The sequence below is a fragment of the Suncus etruscus genome, chromosome 12 (assembly GCF_024139225.1).
Source record: "Suncus etruscus isolate mSunEtr1 chromosome 12, mSunEtr1.pri.cur, whole genome shotgun sequence".
Taxonomy (NCBI): domain Eukaryota; kingdom Metazoa; phylum Chordata; class Mammalia; order Eulipotyphla; family Soricidae; genus Suncus; species Suncus etruscus.
In genome coordinates, this window is record NC_064859.1 from 4,682,079 (window position 1) to 4,702,595 (window position 20,517).

The 20,517-nt window shown below is 33.6% G+C and overlaps 1 pseudogene; it reads left to right on the forward strand.

The window, feature by feature from the left end:
* The first annotated feature begins 15,930 nt into the window (after positions 1-15,930).
* Positions 15,931-20,127, forward strand: LOC126024768 (vascular non-inflammatory molecule 3-like; annotated as a pseudogene).
* Positions 20,128-20,517: the final 390 nt, after the last annotated feature.

The window sequence follows — 20,517 nt, forward strand, 5'->3', positions numbered from 1 at the left end:
ATTTGAGAGCTAAAAATGTTGTGTTCTTCATGAATCTTCTTATTCATTTTTGAGCTTATGTGCCTTTGTTTCTATTCTAATACTTTGAGAATACTGCTTAGTTATGTATGTTTTCATCTCATTATTTGATTCACCTACGTTCTTCAAGTTTCTCATTCTTTCTTGAATGTTCTTTGCTGCAGGTCGAACAATGTGTTCATCTCGTCATTTGATTCACCTGCGTTCTTCTAGTTACTCATTTCAGAGATGAAAATGTTGTGTTCTATAGAAAACTGCTTTAAAGTTTGCTTCTTCAAGCAAAATAACCCATTTGAGAGCTGAAAATGTTGTGTTCTTCACGAATCTTCTTACTTATTTTTGAGTTTGTGTGGCTTTGATAAGATTCTAATACTTTGTGAATACTGTTTAATTTTGTATGTTTTCATCGCATTATTTGATTCACCTGCGTTCTTCAAGTTTCTCATTCTTTCTTGAATGTTCCTTTCTGCAGGTTGAACAATGTGTTCATCACATTATTTGGTTCACCTGTGTTCTTTTACTTACTCATTTCAGAGCTGAAAATGTTGTTTTATTAAGAAACTTCTTTAAAGTTGCTTCTTAAAGCAAAATGACACATATGAGATCTGTAAATGTTGTGTTCCTCATGAATCTAATTATTTATTTTTTAGATTGTGTGCCTTTGTTTCTATTTTATTAATTTGTGAATACTGCTTACTTTTTTTGTTTTCATCTCATTATTTCATTGACCTGCATTCTTCATTTTTCTCCTTCTCTCTTGAATGTTCTTTGCTGCAGGTTGAACAATGTTTTCATCTCGTTATTTGATTCACCTGCGTTCTTCAAGTTACACATTTCTGAGCTGAAAATGTTGTTTTCTTTAAGATACTTCTTATACATATTTAAGTTTGTTTTGCTTTTGTTTCTTCTAATTATTTGGTTCACCTGTATTCCTAAAGTTTTCTTTTTTCTTGAATGTTTTAGCTGAAGCTTGAAGAAAATTCAATGATCTTTGTTTTTTTCATACTGCTTCTTTTGAGTTTTACTTTTTGTGTCCAAAATGACTCATTTGAGAGCTGAAAATATTGTGTTCTTCATGAATCTTCTTATTCATTTTTGAGTTTGTGCGCCTGTGTTTCTATTCTAATACTTTGAGAATACTGCTTAGTTTTGAATGTTTTCATCTCATTATTTGATTCATCTGCGTTCTTCTAGTTACTTATTTCAGAGCTGAAAATGTTGTGTTCTATAGAAAACTGCTTTAAAGTTTGCTTCTTCGAGCAAAATGACCCATTTGAGAGCTGAAAATGTTGTGTTCTTCACAAAACTTCTTACGTACTTTTGAGTTTGTGTGGCTTTGATAAGATTCTAATACTTTGTGAATACTGTTTAATTTTGTATGTTTTCATCGCATTATTTGATTCAACTGCGTTCTTCAAGTTTCTCATTCTTTCTTCAATGTTCCTTTCTGCAGGTTGAACAATGTGTTCATCACGTGATTTGATTCACCTGTGTTCTTTTACTTACTCATTTCAGAGCTGAAAATGTTGTTTTATTAAGAACATTCTTTAAAGTTTGCTTCTTAAAGCAAAATGACCCATAGGAGAGCTGTAAATGTTGTGTTCCTCATGAATCTAATTATTCATGTTTGAGATTGTGTGCCTTTGTTTCTATTCTAATAATTTGTGAATACTGCTTACTTTTTTTGTTTTCATCTCATATTTTGATTCACCTGCGTTCTTCAAGTTTCTCCTTCTCTCTTGAATGTTCATTGCTGCACGTTGAACAATGTTTTCATCTCGTTATTAGTTTCACCTGCGTTCTTCAATTTGCTCATTTCTGAGCTGAAAATGTTGTTTTCTTTAAGATACTTCTTATACATTTTTAAGTTTGTTTTGCTTTTGTTTCTTCTCATTGTTTCATTCACCTGTGCTGCTTAAGTTTTCTTTTTTCTTGAATGTTCTAGCTGAAGCTTGAACAAAACTGCAGTGATCTTTGTGTTTTTCATACTGCTTCTTTTGACTTTTACTTTTTGTGTGCAAAATGACTCATTTGAGAGCTGAAAATATTGTGTTCTTCATGAATCTTCTTATTCATTTTTGAGTTTGTGTGCCTTTGTTTCTATTCTCATACTTTGAGAATACTGCTTAGTTATGAATGTTTTCATCTCATTATTTGATTCACCTGCGTTCTTCAAGTTTCTCATTCTTTCTTGAATGTTCTATGCTGCAGGTTGAACAACGTGTTCATCTCATTATTTGATTCACCTGCGTTCTTCTAGTTACTTATTTCAGAGCTGAAAATGTTGTGTTCTATAGAAAACTTCTTTAAAGTTTGCTTCTTCGAGCAAAATGACCCATTTGAGAGCTGAAAATGTGTTCTTCACAAATCTTCTTACTTATTTTTGAGTTTGTGTGGCTTTGATAAGATTCTAATACTTTGTGAATACTGTTTAATTTTGTATGTTTTCATCGCATTATTTGATTCACCTGCGTTCTTCAAGTTTCTCATTCTTTCTTGAATGTTCCTTTCTGCAGGTTTAACAATGTGTTCATCACGTTATTTGATTCACCTGTGTTCTTTTACTTACTCATTTCAGAGCTGAAAATGTAGTTTTATTTAAGAAACTTCTTTAAAGTTTGCTTCTTAAAGCAAAATGACCCATACGAGAGCTGTAAATGTTGTGTTCCTCATGAGTCTAATTATTCATATTTGAGATAGTGTGCCTTTGTTTCTATTCTAATAATTTGTGAATAATGCTTACTTTTTTTTGTTTTCATCTCATATTTTGATTCACCTGCATTCTCCAAGTTTCTCCTTCTCTCTTGTATGTTATTTGCTGCAGGTTAAACAATGTTTTCATCTCGTTATTTGATTCACCTGCGTTCTTCAATTGCTCATTTCTGAGCTGAAAATGTTGTTTTCTTTAAGATAGTTCTTACACATTTTTAAGTTTTTTATGCTTTTTTTCTTCTCTTTATTTCGTTCACCTGTGTTCCTTAAGTTTTCTTTTTTCTTGAATGTTCTAGCTGAAGCTTGAACAAAAGTGCCGTAATCTTTGTGTTTTTCATACTGCTCCTTTTGACTTTTACTTTTTGTGTGCAAAATGACTCACTTGAGAGCTGAAAATATTGTGTTCTTCATGAACCTTCTTATTCATTTTTGAGTTTGTGTGCCTTTGTTTTTATTCTAATACTTTGAGAATACTGCTTAGTTATGAATGTTTTCATCTCATTATTTGATTCACCTGCGTTCTTCAAGTTTCTCATTCTTTCTTGAATGATCTATGCTGGAGGTTGAACAATGTGTTCATCTCGTTATTTGATTCACCTGCGTTCTTCTAGTTACTCATTTCAGAGCTGAATATGTTGTGTTCTATAGAAAACTTCTTTATAGTTTGCTTCTTCAAGCAAAATGACCCATTTGAGAGCTGAATATGTTGTGTTCTTCATGAATCTTCTTACTTATTTTTGAGTTTGTGTGGCTTTGACAAGATTCTAATACTTTGTGAATACTGTTTAATTTTGTATGTTTTCATCGCATTATTTTATTCACGTGCGTTCATGTTTCTCATTCTTTCTTGAATGTTCCTTTCTGCAGGTTGAACAATGTGTTCATCACGTTATTTGATTCACCTGTGTTCTTTTACTTACTCATTTCAGAGCTGAAAATGTTGTTTTATTAAGAAACTTCTTTAAAGTTGCTTCTTAAAGCAAAATGGCCCATATGAGAGCTGTAAATGTTGTGTTCCCCATGAATCTAATTATTCATTTTTGAGATTGTGTACCATTGTTTCTATTCTAATAATTTGTGAATACTGCTTACTTTTTTATGTTTTCATCTCATTATTTGATTCACCTGCGTTCTTCAAGTTTCTCATTCTCTATTGAATATTTTTTTGCTGCAGGTTGAACAATGTTTTCATCTCATTATTTGATTCACCTGCGTTCTTCAAGTTACTCATTTCCGAGCCGAAAATGCTGTTTTCTTTAAGATACTTCTTATACATTTTTAAGTTTGTTATGCTTTTGTTTCTTTTCATTATTTGGTTCACCTGTATTCCTTTAGTTTTCTTTTTTCTTGAATGTTCTAGCTGAAGCTTGAACAAAACTGCAGTGATCTTTGTGTTTTTCATACTGCTTCTTTTAACTTTTACTTTTTGTGTGCAAAATGACTCATTTGAGAGCTGAAAATATTGTGTTCTTCATGAATCTTCTTATTCATTTTTGATTTTGTGTGCCTTTGTTTCTATTCTAATACTTTGAGAATACTGCTTAGTTTTGAATGTTTCCATCTCATTGTTTGATTCACCTGCGTTCTTCAAGTTTCTCATTCTTTCTTGAATGTTCTTTGTTGCAGGTTTAACAATGTGTTCTTCTCCGTTATTTGATTCACATGCTTTCTTCTAGTTACTCATTTCAGAGCTGAAAATGTTGTGTTCATAGAAACCTTCTTTAAAGTTTGCTTCTTCAAGCAAAATGACACATTTGAGAGCTGAAAATGTTGTGTTCTTCATGAATCTTCTACTTATTTTTGAGTTTTTGTGGCTTTGATAAGATTCTAATACTTTGTGAATACTGTTTAATTTTGTATGTTTTCACCGCATTATTGACTTACCTGAGTTCTACAAGTTTCTCATTCTCTCTTGAATGTTCTTTGCTGCAGGTTGAACACTGTTTTTTTCTCGTTACTTGATTCACCTGCGTTCTTCAAGTTACTCATTTCTGAGCTGAAAAAGTTGCTTTCTTTTATGTACTTCTTATACATTTTTAAATGTGTTATGCTTTTGTTTCTTTTATAGTACTTTCTGAATTTTTGTGCGTTGTATTACATCTTCTCATTCTTTGGTTCACCTGTATTTCTTATGTTTTCTTTTTCTTGAATGTTCAAGCTGAAGCTTGAAGAAAACTGCAGTAATCTTTGTGTTTTTCATACTGCTTCTTTTGACTTTTACTTTTTGTGTGCAAAATGACTCATTTGAGAGCTGAAAATATTGTGTTCTTCATGAATCTTCTTATTCATTTTTGAGTTTGTGTGCCTTTGTTTCTATTCTAATCCTTTGTTAATACTGCTTTGAGTTTAGTATTTCTTCATCTCATTATTTGATTCACCTTTGTTCTTTAAGTTTCTTCTTTTTTCTCAAATTCTTTGCTGAAGCTGAATAGGTCTTTAGTGGTCTTTGTGTCTTTCCTATTGCTTTCACATTACATTTGCTTTCCGCATGCAAAATTACTCATATGAAGCTGAATATGTTGTGTTCTTTATGAATCTTCTTATTATGTTTTGAGTTTTTGTGCCTTTGTTTCTATTCTAATTCTTTGTGAATACTGCTTTGTGTTTTGTATTTCTTCATCTCATTATTTGATTCACTTGTGTTTTTTAAGTTTCTTCTTCTTTCTTGTATGTTCTTTGCAAAGCTGAATAGTGCTGCAGTGATCTTTGTGTTTTTCCTATTGCTTTCATTTTACTTTTTTTTTCCGCATGCAAAATTACTCATATGAGTGCTGAAAATGTTGTGTTCTTCATGAATATTTATATTCATTTTTGAGTTTTTATGCACTTTTTTTCTAATCTAATCCTTTGTGAATACTGCTTTGATTTTTGTATTTCTTCATCTCGTTATTTGATTCACCTGTGTTCTTTAAGTTTCTTCTTTCTTGAATGTTCTTTGCTGGATCTTGTCGAACTGTGCAGTGGTCTTTCTGTTTTGACTACTGCTTCTTTTGACTTTTGCTTTCCGCTTGCAAAATTACTCACTTGAGAGCTGAAAATGTGTTGTTCATGAATATTCTTGTTCATTTTTGAGAGTTTTGCTTGTTTCTATTCAAATCCTTTGTGAATATTGCTTTAATTTTTGTATTTCTTCATCTCATTATTTGATTCACCTGTATTCTTTAAGTTTCTTCTTCTCTCTTGAATGTTCATTGCTGAACCTGAATAGCTCTTCAGTGATCTTTATGTTTTTCCTATTGCTTTCATAATACATTTGCTTTCCGCATGCAAAATTACTCATATGAGAGCTGAAAGTGTTGTTTTCTTCATGAATCCTCTTATTAATTTTTTTAGGGTTTTTTTGCCTTTCTATTCTTATCCTTCATGAATACTGCTTTGTGTATTGTATTTCTTCATCTCATTATTTAAGTTTTTCTTCTTTCTTTAAACTTCTTTGCTGAATCTTGAGAAATTGTGCAGTGATCTTTGAGTTTTTCTTATTTCATTTTTTATACATTTGCTCTCCACGTGCAAAATTACTCATTTGAGAACTGAAAATGTTGTGTTGTTTATGAATCTTCTTATTTATTTTTGAGTTTGTTATGCCTTTGTTTATATTCTATTTTTTTATGATTTCTGCTTAGTTTGTTGTATGTCTTCACTTATTATTTGATTCACCTGTGTTATTTAAGTTTTTTCTTTCTTGAAAATTTTTTGCTGAAGCTTGCACAATTTTGCAGTGATCTTTGTGTTTTCTACTGCTTTCTTTTTACTTTTGCCCACCACGTGCAAAATTACTCATTTGTGAGCTGAAACTGTTGTGTACTTCATGAATGTTTGTATTTATTTCTGATTTTGCTGTGCCTGCGTTTCTGTTCTAATCTTTTGCTAATATTGCTCATTTTTTAGTATTCTTGATCTCATTATTTGATTCACCTTTGTTCTTTAAATATCTTTTTCTTTCTTGAATGTTCTTTGCAGAAGCTTGAACTGTTGTGCAGTGATCTCTGTATTTTTCCTATTGCTTTCATTTTAGTTTTGCTTTCCGCGTGCAAAATTACTCATTTGAGAGCTGAAAATGTTGTCTCCTTTATGAATCTTCTTATTTATTTTTTAGTTTGTTGTGCCTTTGTTTTCATTCTATATTTTTGTGATTACTGCTTAATTTTTTGTACGTCTTCATGGAAGTATATGATTTACCTGTGTTCTTTAAGTTTCTTCTTCCTAAGCTTTAACAATTGTGTAGAGATCTTTGAGTTTTTCCTATTACTTTTGTTTTCTGTGTGCATAATTTCTCATTTGAGAGCTGAAAGTGTTGTGTTCCTCATGAATCTTTTTATTTATTTTTGAGTTTGTTGTGCCTTTGTTTTTATTCTATTCTTTTGTGATTCCTGCTAAGTTTTTGTCTGTCTTCATCTCATTATTAGAGTCACCTGTGTTCTTTAAGATCCTTCTTCTTCCTTGAATGTTCTTTGCTGAAGTTTGAACAATATTGCAATGATCTTTGAGTTTTTCATATTGCTTTATACTTTTGCTTTCTGCATGCATAGTTTCTCATTTGTGAGCTGTAAATGTTGTGTTCTTCATGAATCATCTTACTTATTTTTGAGTTTGTTTTGCCTTTGTTCTTATTTTATTCATTTGTGACTACTGCTTTGTTTTTTGTATTTCATTATCTCATTATTTGATTCACCTCTGTTCTTTAAGTCTTCTTTCTTGAAAGTTCTTTGCTGAATTTTGAGCATTTTAGCAGTGATCTTTGTGTTTTTCCAATTGCTTTCTTTTTACTTTTGCCATCGTGTACAAAATTACTCATTTGTCAGCTGAATATGTGTTTTTCATGAATCTTCTTATTCACTTTTCAGTTTCAAGTGCCTGTGTTTCTATTCTAATCCTTTGTGAATACTGCTTTGTTTTTTGTATTTCCTAATTTTATTATTTGATTCACCTGTGTTCTTTATGTTTCTTCTAAGTTCTTGAAAATTCTTTGCTGAAGATTGAACAAATTTGCAGTGACCTTTATTTTTTTACTGCTTTCTTTTTACTTTTGCTTATCACGTGCAAAATTACTGTTTTTAGAGCTGAAAATGTTGTGTTCTTCATGAATCTTCTTATTCATTTTTGAGTTTGTTGTGCCTTTGTTTTATTTCTATATTTTTGTGATTACTGTTAGTTTTTTGTATGTCTTCATCCCATTATTTGATTCACCTGTATTCTTTAAGTTTCTTCTTATTCCTTGAAGTTCTTTGCTGAAGTTTGAACAATATTGCAGTGATCTTTAGTCTTTCCTATAGCTTTCTATATACTTTTGCTTTCTGCATGCAAAATTTCTCATTTGAGAGCTGAAAATGTTTGTTCTTCCTGAATCTCTGTATTTATCTGTTTTTGCTGTGCCTGTGTTTTTATTCTTATCCTTCCATAATATTTCTTAGTCTTTTGTATTTTTGATCTCATTATTTGATTCACGTGTATTCTTTAAGTTTTTTTCTTCTTGAATGTTCTTTGTGAACTCGAACAGTTGTGCAGTGATCTTTGTGTTTTTCATATTGCTTTCTTTTTACTTTTGGTTTCTTATTGCAAAATTACTCATATGAGAGCTGAAAATGTTGTGTTCTTCATGAATCTTCTTAGTCATTTTTGAGTTTCAAGTGCCTTTGTTTTTATACTAATCTTTTGCGAATACTGCTTTGTATTTTGTATTTCTTCATCTCATTATTTGATTCACCTGTGTTCTTTAAGTTTCTTCTTTCTTGAAGCTTCTTTGCTGTATATTGAACAATTGTGAAGTGTTCTTTGTGTTTTTCCTACTGCTTCTTTTGACTTTTGCTTTCCGCGTGCATAATTACTCATCTGAGAGCTGAAAATGTTGTGTTCTTCATGAATGTTCTTATTCGTTTTTATTAGTTTGTTGTGTCTTTTTTTATTTTATTTTTTTGTGACTCCTGCTTTGTTTTTTGTATCTCTATATCTCATTATTTGATTCACCTGTGTTCTTTAAGTTTCTTCTTGTTCCTTGACAATTCTTTGTTAAAAGTTGAACAATATTGCAGTGATCTTTGAGTTTTAACTTTTGCTTTCTTTATAATTTTGCTTTCTCCATGAATAATTTCTCATTTGAGAGCTGTAAATGTTGGTTCTTCATGATAATTTTATTTATTTTTGAGTTTGTTTTGCCTTTGTTTTTATTCTTTTTTTTTCATTTTTTTTTATTTAAAAACCTCATTACATACATGATTGTGTTTGGGTTTCAGTCATGTAAAGAACAACACCATCACCAGTGCAACATTCCCATCATCAATGTCCCAAATCTCCCTCCTCCCCAACCGAAACAACCTGTACTCTAAACAGGCTCTCCATTTCCCTCATACATTTCCATTATTAGATCAGTTCAAAATGTAGTTATTTCTCTAAGTAAACTCATCACTCTTTGTGGTGAGCTTCATGATGTGAGCTGGAACTTCAAGCTCTTTGCTCTTTTGTGTCTGAAAATTATTATTGCAAGAATGTCTTTCATTTTTCTTAAAACCCATAGATAAGTGAGACAGTTCTGCGTTTTTCTCTCTCTCTCTGACTTATTTCACTCAGCATAATAGATTCCGTGTACTTTCATGTATAGGAAAATTTCATGACTTCATCTCTCCTGACAGCTGCATAATATTCCATTGTGTATATGTACCATATTTTCTTTAGCCATTTGTCTGTTGAAGGGCATCTTGGTTGTTTCCAGAGTCTTGCTATGGTAAATAGTGCTGCAATGAATATAGGTGTAAGAAAGGTTTTTTTGTATTGTATTTTTGTGTTCCTAGGGTATATTCCTAGGAGTGGTACAGCTGGATCGTATAGGAGCTCGATTTTCAGTTTTTAGGGGAATCTCCATACTGCTTTTCATAAAGGTTGAACTAGATGGCATTCCCATCAGCAGTGGATAAGAGTTCCTTTCTCTCCACATCCTCGCCAGCACTGTTTATTCTCATTCTTTGTGATGTGTGCCATTCTCTGTGGTGTGAGGTGGTATCTCATAGTTGTTTTGATTTGCATCTCCCTGATGATTAATGATGTGGAGCATTTTTTTATGTGTCTTTTGGCCATTTGTATTTGTTCTTTGTCAAAGTGTCTGTGCATTTCTTCTCCCCACTTTTTGATGGGATTAGATGTTTTTTTCTTTTTTTTTTTTTGTTTTTTGTTTTTTGTTTTTTGGGCCACACCCGGCGGTGCTCAGGGGTTACTCCTGGCTGTCTGCTTAGAAATAGCTCCTGGCAGGCACGGGGGACCATATGGAACACCAGGATTCGAACCAACCACCTTTGGTTCTGGATTGGCTGCTTGCAAGGCAAACGCCGCAAACGCCGCTGTGCTATCTCCCCGGGCCCAGATGTTTTTTTCTTGTAAAGTTCTGTCAGTGCCTTGTATATTTTGGAGATTAGCCCCTTATTTGATGGGTATTGGTGAATAGTTTCACCCACTCTGTGGGTGGCTCTTGTATCCTGGACACTATTTCCTTTGAGGTGCAGAAGCTTCTCAGCTTAATATATTCCCATCTGTTAATCTCTGCTTTCACTTCCTTGGAGAGTGCAGTTTCCTCCTTGTATAAGCCTGTTATGTCCTGGAGAGTTTTGCCTATGTGTTTTTCTATATATCTTATGGTTTTGGGTCTGATATCGAGGTCTTTAATCCATTTGGATTTTACCTTCATGAATGATGTTAGCTGGGGGTTGAAGTTCAATTTTTTGCAAGTGGCTATCCAATTGTGCCAACACCACTTGTTGAAGAGACTTTTTCTGCTCCATTTAAGATTTCCTGCTCCTTTATCAAAAATTAGGTGATTGTATGTCTGGAGAACATTTTCTGAGTATTCAAGCCTATTCCACTGATCTGAGGGCCTGTCCTTATTCCAATACCATGCTGTTTTGATAACTATTGCTTTGTAGTACAGTTTAAAGTTGGGGAAAGTAATTCCTCCCATATTCTTTTTCCCAATGATTGCTTTTGCTATTCTAGGGTGTTCATTGTTCCAAATGAATTTCAAAAGTGCCTGATCCACTTCTTTGAAGAATGTCATGTGTATCTTTAGAGGGATAGCATTAAATCTGTAAAATGCCTTGGGGAGTATTGCAATTTTGATTATGTTAATCCTGCCAGTCCATGAGTAGAGTATGCGTTTCCATTTCCGTGTGTCCTTTGTTATTTCTTGGAGCAGAGTTTTATAGTTTTCTTTGTATAGGTCCTTCACATTTTAGTCAAGTTGATTCCAAGATATTTGAGTTTGTGTGGCACTATTGTGATGGGGTTGTTTTCTTAGTGACTATTTCATCCTTATTACTATTGGTGTATAGAAAGGCCATTGATTTTTGTGTGTTAATTTTGTAGCCTGCCACCTAGCTATATGAGTCTATTGTTTCTAGAATCTTTTTGGTAGAGTCTTTAGGGGTTTTTAAGTAGAGTATCATATCATCTGCAAACAGTGAGAGCTTGACTGCTTCCTCTCCTATCTGGATTCCCTTGATATATTTTTCTTGCCTAATCACTATAGCAAGTACTTCCAGTGCTATGTTGAATAGGAGTGGTGAGAGAGGACAGCCTTGTATTGTGCCAGAATTTAGAGGGAAGGCTTTTAGTTTTTCTCCATTGAGGATAATATTTGCCACTGGCTTGTGGTAGATGGCATTACCTATATTGAGAAAGGTTCCTTCCATTCCCATCTTGCTGAGAGTTTTGATCAAGAATGGTGTTGGACCTTATCAAATGCTTTCTCTGCATCTATTGATATGATCATGTGGTTTTTATTTTTCTTGTTATTGATGTTGTGTATTATGTTAACAGATTTACGGATGTTAAACCATCCTTGCATTCCTGGGATGAAACCTACTTGATCGTAGTGGATGATCTTCTTAATGAGGCATTGAATCCTATTTGCCAGGATTTTGTTGAGGATCTTTGCATCTGCATTCATCAGCGATATTGGTCTGTAATTTTCTTTTTTTGTAGCATCTCTGTCTGGTTTAGGTATCAAGGATATGATGGCTTCATAAAAGCTATTTGGAAGTGTTTCTGTTTGTTCAATTTCATGAAAGAGTCTTGCCAGGATTGGTAGTAGTTCCTCTTGGAAAGTTTGAAAGAATTTATTAGTGAATCCATCTGGGCCTGGGCTTTTGTTTTTCTGCAGACATTTGATTATTGTTTTAATTTCATCAATGGTGATGGGGGTGTTTAGATATGCTACATCCTCTTCCTTCAACCGTGGAAGATTATAAGAGTCCAAGAATTTATCCATTTCTTCCAGGTTCTCATTTTTAGTGGTATAGAGTTTCTCAAAGTAGTTTCTGATTACCCTTTGAATCTCTATCACATCAGTAGTGATCTCTCCTTTTTCATTCCTAGTATGATTTATCAAGTTTCTCTCTCTCTCTTTCTTTGTTAGGTTTGCTAGTGGTCTATCAATCTTGTTTATTTTTTCAAAGAACCAACTTCTGCTTTCGTTGATCTTTTGGATTGTTTTTTAATTTTCCACTTCATTGATTTCTGCTCTCAGCTTTGTTATTTCCTTCTGTCTTCCTTTTTTTTTGTGTCCTTTTGTTGAGCACTCTCTAGTTCTATTATCTGTGTCATTAAGCTACTCAGGTAAGCTTCTTCCTTACTGATGTGTGCTTGCTTGCAATGCTATAAATTTTTCTCTCAGTACTGTTTTTGCTGTGTCTCATAAGTTCTGATAGTTTGTGTCTTTATTGTCATTTGTTTCCAGTAACCTTTTGATTTCCTCTTTGATTTCATCTTGGACCCACTGGTTATTGAGTATGAGGCTGTTTAACTTCCAGGTGTTAAGGTTTTTCTTCTGAGACCTTTGGAATTCGCAAATAATTTCAGAGCCTTGTAGTCAGCGAAGGTAGTCTGCAATATTTCTATCCTCTTGATATTATGGAGGTATGTTTTATGTGCCAGCATGTAGTCTGTCTTGGAAAATGTCCCATGTACATTGGAGAAGAATGTGTATCCAGGTTTCTGGGGATGGAGTGTCCTATATATATCCACTAGGCCTCTTTCTTCCATTTCTTTCCTCAGGTCTAGTATATTCTTGTTGGGTTTCAGTCTGGTTGACCTATCCAGTGTTGACAAAGCCGTGTTGAGGTCCCCTACAATTATTGTGTTGTTATTGATATTATTTTTCAGAATTATTAACAGTTGTATTAAATATTTTGCTGGCCCCTCATTCGGTGCATATATGTTTAGGAGAGTTATTTCTTCCTGTTCTACATACCCCTTGATTAATATAAAATGTCCATCTTAGTCCCTAACCACCTTCCTGAGTATAAAGTTTGCATTATCTGATATTAGTATGGCCACTCCAGCTTTTTTATGGGTGTTGTTTGCTTGGATAATTTTTCTCCAGTCTTTTATTTTTGAGTTTATGTTTGTTCTGACTATTCAGGTGCGTTTCTTGTAGGCTGCAGAAGGTTGGATTAAGTTTTTTGATTCATTTAGCCACTCTGTGTCTCTTGACTGGTGCATTTAGTCCTTTGACATTGAGAGAAAGAATTGTCCTTGGATTTAATGCCATCTTTATATCGAAATTTGGTGTGTCTTTTGGTTAGTATTGTCTTAAATTAGGTCTTTCAGTTTTTCTCTTAAGACTGGTTTTGAGTCTGTAAAGTTTCTGAGCTGTTTTTTGTCTGTGAAACCATGTATTCTTCCATCAAACTGGAAAATGAGTTTTGCTGGGTATAGTATTCTAGGTGAAGCTTTCATTTCCTTCAGTCTTGTCACAATATCCCACCACTGCTTTCTGGCATTAATTGTTTTTGGTGACAGGTCTGCTGTAAATCTCAAGGATGCTTGCTTGAACGTAATTTCCTCTTTTGATCTTGCTGTTTTCAGAATTCTGTCTCTATCTGTGGGATTTGTAATTGTGATTATGATGTGTCTTGGGGTGGTTTCTCTAGGGTGTCTTTTGGTTGGTACTCTTTGAGCATGCAGGATTTGATCACATATATTCTTTAGCTCTGGAAGTTTTTCTTTAATGATGTTCTTGACAGTTTTCTTCCTGGGTCTCTGGGACTCCAATGATTCTTTAGTTGTTTCTGTTGATCTTATCATAGACTTTTCATTTCATCTTTTCCCATTCTTTGACTAATTTTTCCATTGTCTGTTCATTTGCTTTAAGTTTTTTTCCAATCTCTCCTGCTGTATGGAGTTGTTATGTATCTCATCTTCCACAGAACCAAGTTTATCTTCAGCTTCTGTTACCCTGTCCCAGAGCTTATTCATTTTGTCATTCACTTCATTTACTGACTTATTCAGGCCTGTTAGTTGACATGTTATTTCAGTTTGGAGTTTTGTGATTTCTGTCTTCATATTTTCTTGGTTCTTATTAGAGTTCTGTTCAACTCGATCCATGGTTTCTTTGAGTTCATTGAGGATCTTCCATATTGCTAGTCTAAAGTCCTTATCTGAGAGGTTGATTAGTTGGTTGGTCATTATCTGGTCATCAGAATTGTCATCTTCATTCTCTATGTCTGATGCTGGCCTGCGTTGTTTCCCCATTGTCACACTTGTATTGTGGGTTTTTGTACGTGTTGTGGTGGTATTCATTGGCTATATGATGCAGACTGCACACTCCTCTGGCTCCACCCTTTCTGGATGGGAAGACTTGCCTCTAAGGGAGGGGAGTCCTCCGTGGATGAAGCCTCACACTGGATCAAATAATAGGCCCGAGCATGCAACAGAGAAAACATTCCGGAGAAAAATGCTTGCTTCTGTGATCCAGCACAGTTCTTAGTGTGATTTTTTCTTCTTGTTGCGATGGTGTTTTTCCAATTGTTTTCTTTTTACTTTTGTCAAGTGTATATGTGTTATTCATGAATCTTCTTATTCATTTTTAAGTTTCAAGTGCCTGTGTTTCTATTCTAATCCGTTGTGAATACTTCTTTGTTTTTGTATTTCTTCATTTCATTATTTGATTCACCTGTGTTCTCTAAGTTTCTTCTAATTTCTTGAAAATTCTTTGCTGAAGTTTGAACTATTTTGTAATGACTTTTGTTTTTTCCTACTGCTCTTTTTTTACTGTTGCTTTCCACGTGCAAAATTACTCATTTGAGAGCTGAAAATGTGTTCTTCATGAATCTTCTTATTCATTTTTGAGTTTGTTATGCTTTTATTTTTATTCTATTTTTTTGTAAATACTACTTCGTTTTTTTTTTGTCTTCATCTCATTATTTGATTCACCTGTGTTCTTTCAGTTTATTATTTTTCCTTAAAACTTCTTTGCTGATCTTAAAAATTGTTCAGTGATCTTTGTGTTTTTCCTACTGCTTCTTTTAACTTTTGCTTTCCCCATGAAAAATTACTCATTTGAGAGCTGAAAATGTTGTGCTCTTCATGAATCTCTGTATTTAATTCTTTTTTGAGTGCCTGCATTTTAATTCTAATCCTTTGATAATATTGTTTTTTTGTATTCTTGATCTCATAATTTGATTCACCTGTGTTCTTTAAGTTTCTTATTTCTTGAATGTTCTTTGCTGAAGCTTGAACAGTTGTGCAGTGATCTTTGTGGTTTTCCTATTGCTTTCATTTTACTTTTGCTGTTTTCTTCACATTACTAGATTTCACACTGGCTGTATTTATTGGATTTAGAGAATATGCTAGTAGGCAGGGGAAAGAAGAGCACATATTTTGCATACAACAGCTTTGGATTCACTTCCAGTTATGGTTACAGTTATTCCTAATAATGCCAGAAGCTTCCTGAACAACATTCAGAGTTGGTTCTGAGTAACATTATGAGGGTCCCAAGTACATCTCACTCCCCAATATGCTGGAAGCAATCTTAAATGTACAAAGTTCAAAATATTAACACAGCATAATTTGGAAAAAATTATTAATGTGGAAAAATAACTTTTATTGTTAGTATTATTTTTTTTTGTTTTTGGGTCACACCCGGCGGTGTTCAGGGGTTACTCCTGGCTGTCTTCTCAGAAATAGCTCCTGGCAGGCATGGGGGACCATATAGGACACCGGGATTCAATCCAAGCACCTTAGGTTCTGGATCGGCTGCTTGCAAGGCAAGCACCACTGTGCTATCTCTCCGGGCCCTATTGTTAGTATTTTTACTATAAAAACTTTATAGTGGTATGCTATGATCCATACAAATTTATGATTAATAGTAGTAAATGTGCACAGTATCAAAATTTTTATTTGGTAATGTTCTAACTTATCCTTCTCTTTGTATTTCATTGACAGTACAATCTTTTTGCACCTGAAATACAATTCAATTTCCCTGAAGATTCAAAAATCATGACTTTCGACACTCCTTTTGGGAAATTTGGCATCTTCACTTTTTTGATATTTTTTCTTTTCACCCAGCTGTTGCAGTGGTTGTAGAGTTTCAGGTTGATAGCATTGTCTTCCCTTTAGCATGGTACAACACACTGCCACTCCTCTCTGCTATCCCTTTTCAATCATCATGGGCTAGAGCTATGAGAGTCAACCTACTTGCTGCAAATACCCACAATACCAGAATGCACATGACATGTAATTCACATTGGCAATGATGCTGGTGGCTCTGACAACCTAATCAAGACTACATTATTATCTAATTTCATATTTTCCTTTAATATTTCATTTCTAAATTGTGCATTTAAATATATTTTCCTTATGAGTAAAGAAGGTATAAAATTTTAATACCAATTTCATATGAAGAAGCTAAATAGAAAAGAAATACAGAAAAAAATAATTTCAATAAAAACAAAATCAGTGGGCCATACGTATTTGCTTTACATGTAGTTGACCCATATTAAATACTTAGCACCACATATGGTTCTCTGAGCATCTTAAGGATGATTCTTAGCACATAGCTTTGAGTATAGCTGCATGTGGTCCCAAACACTGGCATTTCCAATTTAAGTCAGATACAAAGATCTTAGATATACTTAAATATACTGAAGTAAATCATGTTGATATAATAAAATCAATTTAGATTTAATCAAGTTTTTATAGATAATCCTTGATAGTGTCAGGAGCAATGAAATGTAAGACACTGTTATTTGTTGACTCAGATAAAGGGTTTCAAATGAAGAGATTAGATCAATGGTGAGCTAAAACTCATGCAAGAAGAATTTTCTAGTTTTGTAACTAAGTTAATTGGAAATAAAAATGATACCCTGGTCAAAAAAATTAATCTTCCCAAGTTAAAGGATAATGTCAGTACAAATAGTATCTTGTAAGGAACACAGAGTCAAATATTTGATGCAACTTAAACCACTTTAACAAGGTAATCACTTTCAGAGAGGTTCCCAAAATTATTTGACTTACAACTCTCTTTTTAGGAAAGCAACTATTCAGTGCTTCCCTGGAAATCTGTCTTCTTTGAGTGAACAAACAGAATGTGTCCAAATCCTGGGACTATCCTGGATCATTCTAACATCACCTGAGAAATGTTATTGCCTATTGAGAACAAGACTGGTTCTTGACTAATTTGAAAATATTTTACTTACAAAACAAGTCATTTTATGTTTCATGGGAATTATTGTGTTTGATTGTGACTATATAACATTTGAAATAATATATTTATGTTACTTTACATTGACCCCAGGGAATGGAATCTACGCACCAGAAGCAGTCCACATCTCTCACTATGACATGGAAACAGAGAGTGGCCAGCTGTTGCTCTCTGGACTGAAGTCCAGGCCTCAAAGTTATCCCACTTATCCTACACCAGTTGACTGAAGTGCTTATGCCAGAGGTGTCAGGCCATTCTCATCTGAGCAGTTGAATTTTCCAGGAGCAATTTATTTTGATGAGTTCACCTTCATAGAGCTCAAGAAAAGCACAGGAAATTACACAGTTTGCCAGAAAGACTTATGTTGTCACCTAATGTACCAGATGGTGAAAAGCGAACAGATGAAATGTATGTACTAGGGACTTTTGATGGGCTCCACACAGTAGAAGGACAATACTACTTATAGGTAGAAATGTGTACTTATGTAAGAATGACTGTTTTTTTAATATGTTCTTTAAAAAAATTTTTTTATTGAGACCATTGTGAATTCCAATTCTTTCACAGTTGTATTTCAGACATATAGTGACAGTGAATGAGGGCCATTTCCAACACCAGTATTGACCTTCCACCAGAATTCCTGGTACCTCCACACTTAGCCACCTGGTTTGCTAGTGTAAAAGGTCCTTTTTGTGTTTGTGACTGTTTTATTGATACTTCTTCTAAGTAATCATTGTGTTTCTTTAAAATTATTGTTGGATTCAGTTGTTTTAATGTTACACAATTCTCTGATTTTCCACTCAAAACACTTTATTTGTTGAGACTTAGGAAGAATAGAATTTGGTCTCTTGGTTTCAAGATAAATACACAGAGCAAATTAATTTTTTCCTGGAAGGCCAAGTTAAAAAATAGTTTCAATTTCTATACAAGCTCTTGTTTAGTCAGGTTACTTTTAAAGCATTGTTTTAAAACTATTTTCAACTGATAATTGAAATAAGAAACCCATTTCACTTTAAAAATCCAGGGTAGTGAAGTTGTATAACCAAATTAAGAGATATTTTAAGGAACATTTTGTGTACTTTGAATAGTTGATATTTGAATTGGAAATAACATAGTTATGTGTTGTGGTTCTGTGTAAGACAGTGCAATTTTAATAATATAGCTTTTCCCAATTTTGTTTTATTTAAAATAAATGGCTAATACTGATCCAATAAATTCACTTTAGGACTACCAATTGGTTATGAGCTGTAATTGAAAACTCTGCTAGGAGACCATTTATAAATATTTTTTCTATCCCTTAAAATTATATTGTATTAATGAAGTTTCAGATTTTCTTTTCCTACATAGATATGTACATTGCTGAAGTGTCAAACCACAGATCTGAAGACTTGTGGGGAGCCGGTGGGGTCAGCTTTTACCAAGTTTGAATAATTCTCCCTGAGTGGCACATTTAGAACCAGATTTGTTTTTCCACAGATCCTTCTCAGTGGGAGTCAGCTTGCCCCTGAAAGACACTATGAGGTCAGAGGCTTTGGGGCTGTTACCTTTGAACTAGTGTAACAAAAGCTCTTGGAATAATGAAATACTATTGCAGTGTTTTTGTTCATAATAAATGAACAATTGGGCCCGGAGAGATAGCACAGCGGCGTTTGCCTTGCAAGCAGCTGATCCAGGACCAAAGGTGGTTGGTTTGAATCCCGGTGTCCCATATGGTCCCCCGTGCCTGCCAGGAGCTATTTCTGAGCAGACAGCCAGGAGTAACCCCTGAGCACCGCTGGGTGTGGCCCCAAAACAAAACAAAACAAAAAACCATAATACATGAACAATCCTTTAAAGATATGTGGCTGCCAGGATTGAACCAGGTTTGATATCCAGTATCCCCTGAGATTTGCCAAAAGTGATCTCTGACCAGAGACCAGGAGTAAATCCTGAGGATAGCCAGAGTGGCCTTAAAATAAACAAAAAAATAAATAAATAAAACAATAACAAAGCACCAGAAAACACAAATACATGTAAAGCTATGATAAGGAGGATAATTTGTGATTTTTATATTGTTTTTAGACTATAATGGGAAATAGGGATTTATTTACTATTTAAATAATTCATGAATTCATAATTTATTTTTAATTTAAATTATATAAATAAATTCACTTTCTATTTAAATACGATGCTGAGATCTAAAGGACATTGGATTAAAAAAATTAAAATGCTACTTATTTCAAGTGATGACAATATCTCTTCACTTGCTTGGTGTGAAACATGTTAAAGTGTATGTTCAACTTCTCTGTTGTTGCATTATCTTATATAATAATAATGCAGAAAAATAATAGATCATTTATTTTTCTACATGATTTTATTTGGCAACCCATGACAGAGTTTCATTGGTATAATTTGCACCCTCGAAATCCTTCTGCAATTAGACCTTTATATTTGAACCATATCCTTGTGAATTTGAATGTTTATAAACTTTCATTTTATTATACTTTAAAAATGTATATTTCATTTTCTCAAGCTGTGCTCAGGGGGTATAAGGGCCACTCTCAAGGATATTTGACAATTGGCCAGTAGTTCAATGCTAAGACCAATAGATATGAGGAGGCTTGGCCTGATGGCACCAAGAACTACCAGAGATACCCTTTGTGTGCCTTCAGGTGGTACTGAGAAACTTTTTGTGATATTCAGGAACCCATGTACTCTAACTTGTGTTTCTCATACCTCCTTAGGCTGCTTTTAAAGTAATGTTGTCAGAAATGGCTTCTAGAAACCAAGCTCTGCATTGGAATTAACACTTTGATTTCTTTGATCAGATTTTGAGAGATGGGTGTCTGAGAAGCCAAAGCAAAACACCTTTGCCTCTCTTGGTTATGGCTTTGTATGGAAGAGTGTTTGAGAAGAATCCTCCACGTTTGGGACAGGGACCTGGGAAATTGCAATAATCCCCTTCACTCACAGATACTTAATATTAGCACAGTGGAAAAAGAGGAAGAAAATAAGAATTTAATTTCAGTGTGAAACCAAATGTTATAATTTGTTAAAACAAATTTAAGAAATTAAAAAATCAATAAAATGCAAAATTTATCCTTTATATGTTCTACTATGTGTTTGATCATAGTATATATTTAATTATATATGGGAACTTTTCTATACTGATGTCTCATGAAGATGATAGTATGTGTATGTGTAGAGCAACATCTATTTAAATCTGAAAGGTACTAGAAAAATAGGTTTTCTTTTTGTGGTAATCACTTTGATTTTCATAAATATTCTTTCCATCAATTGTAGTTGTGAAGAGTGAATAATAATTTTTATGATAAACTTTATTATAG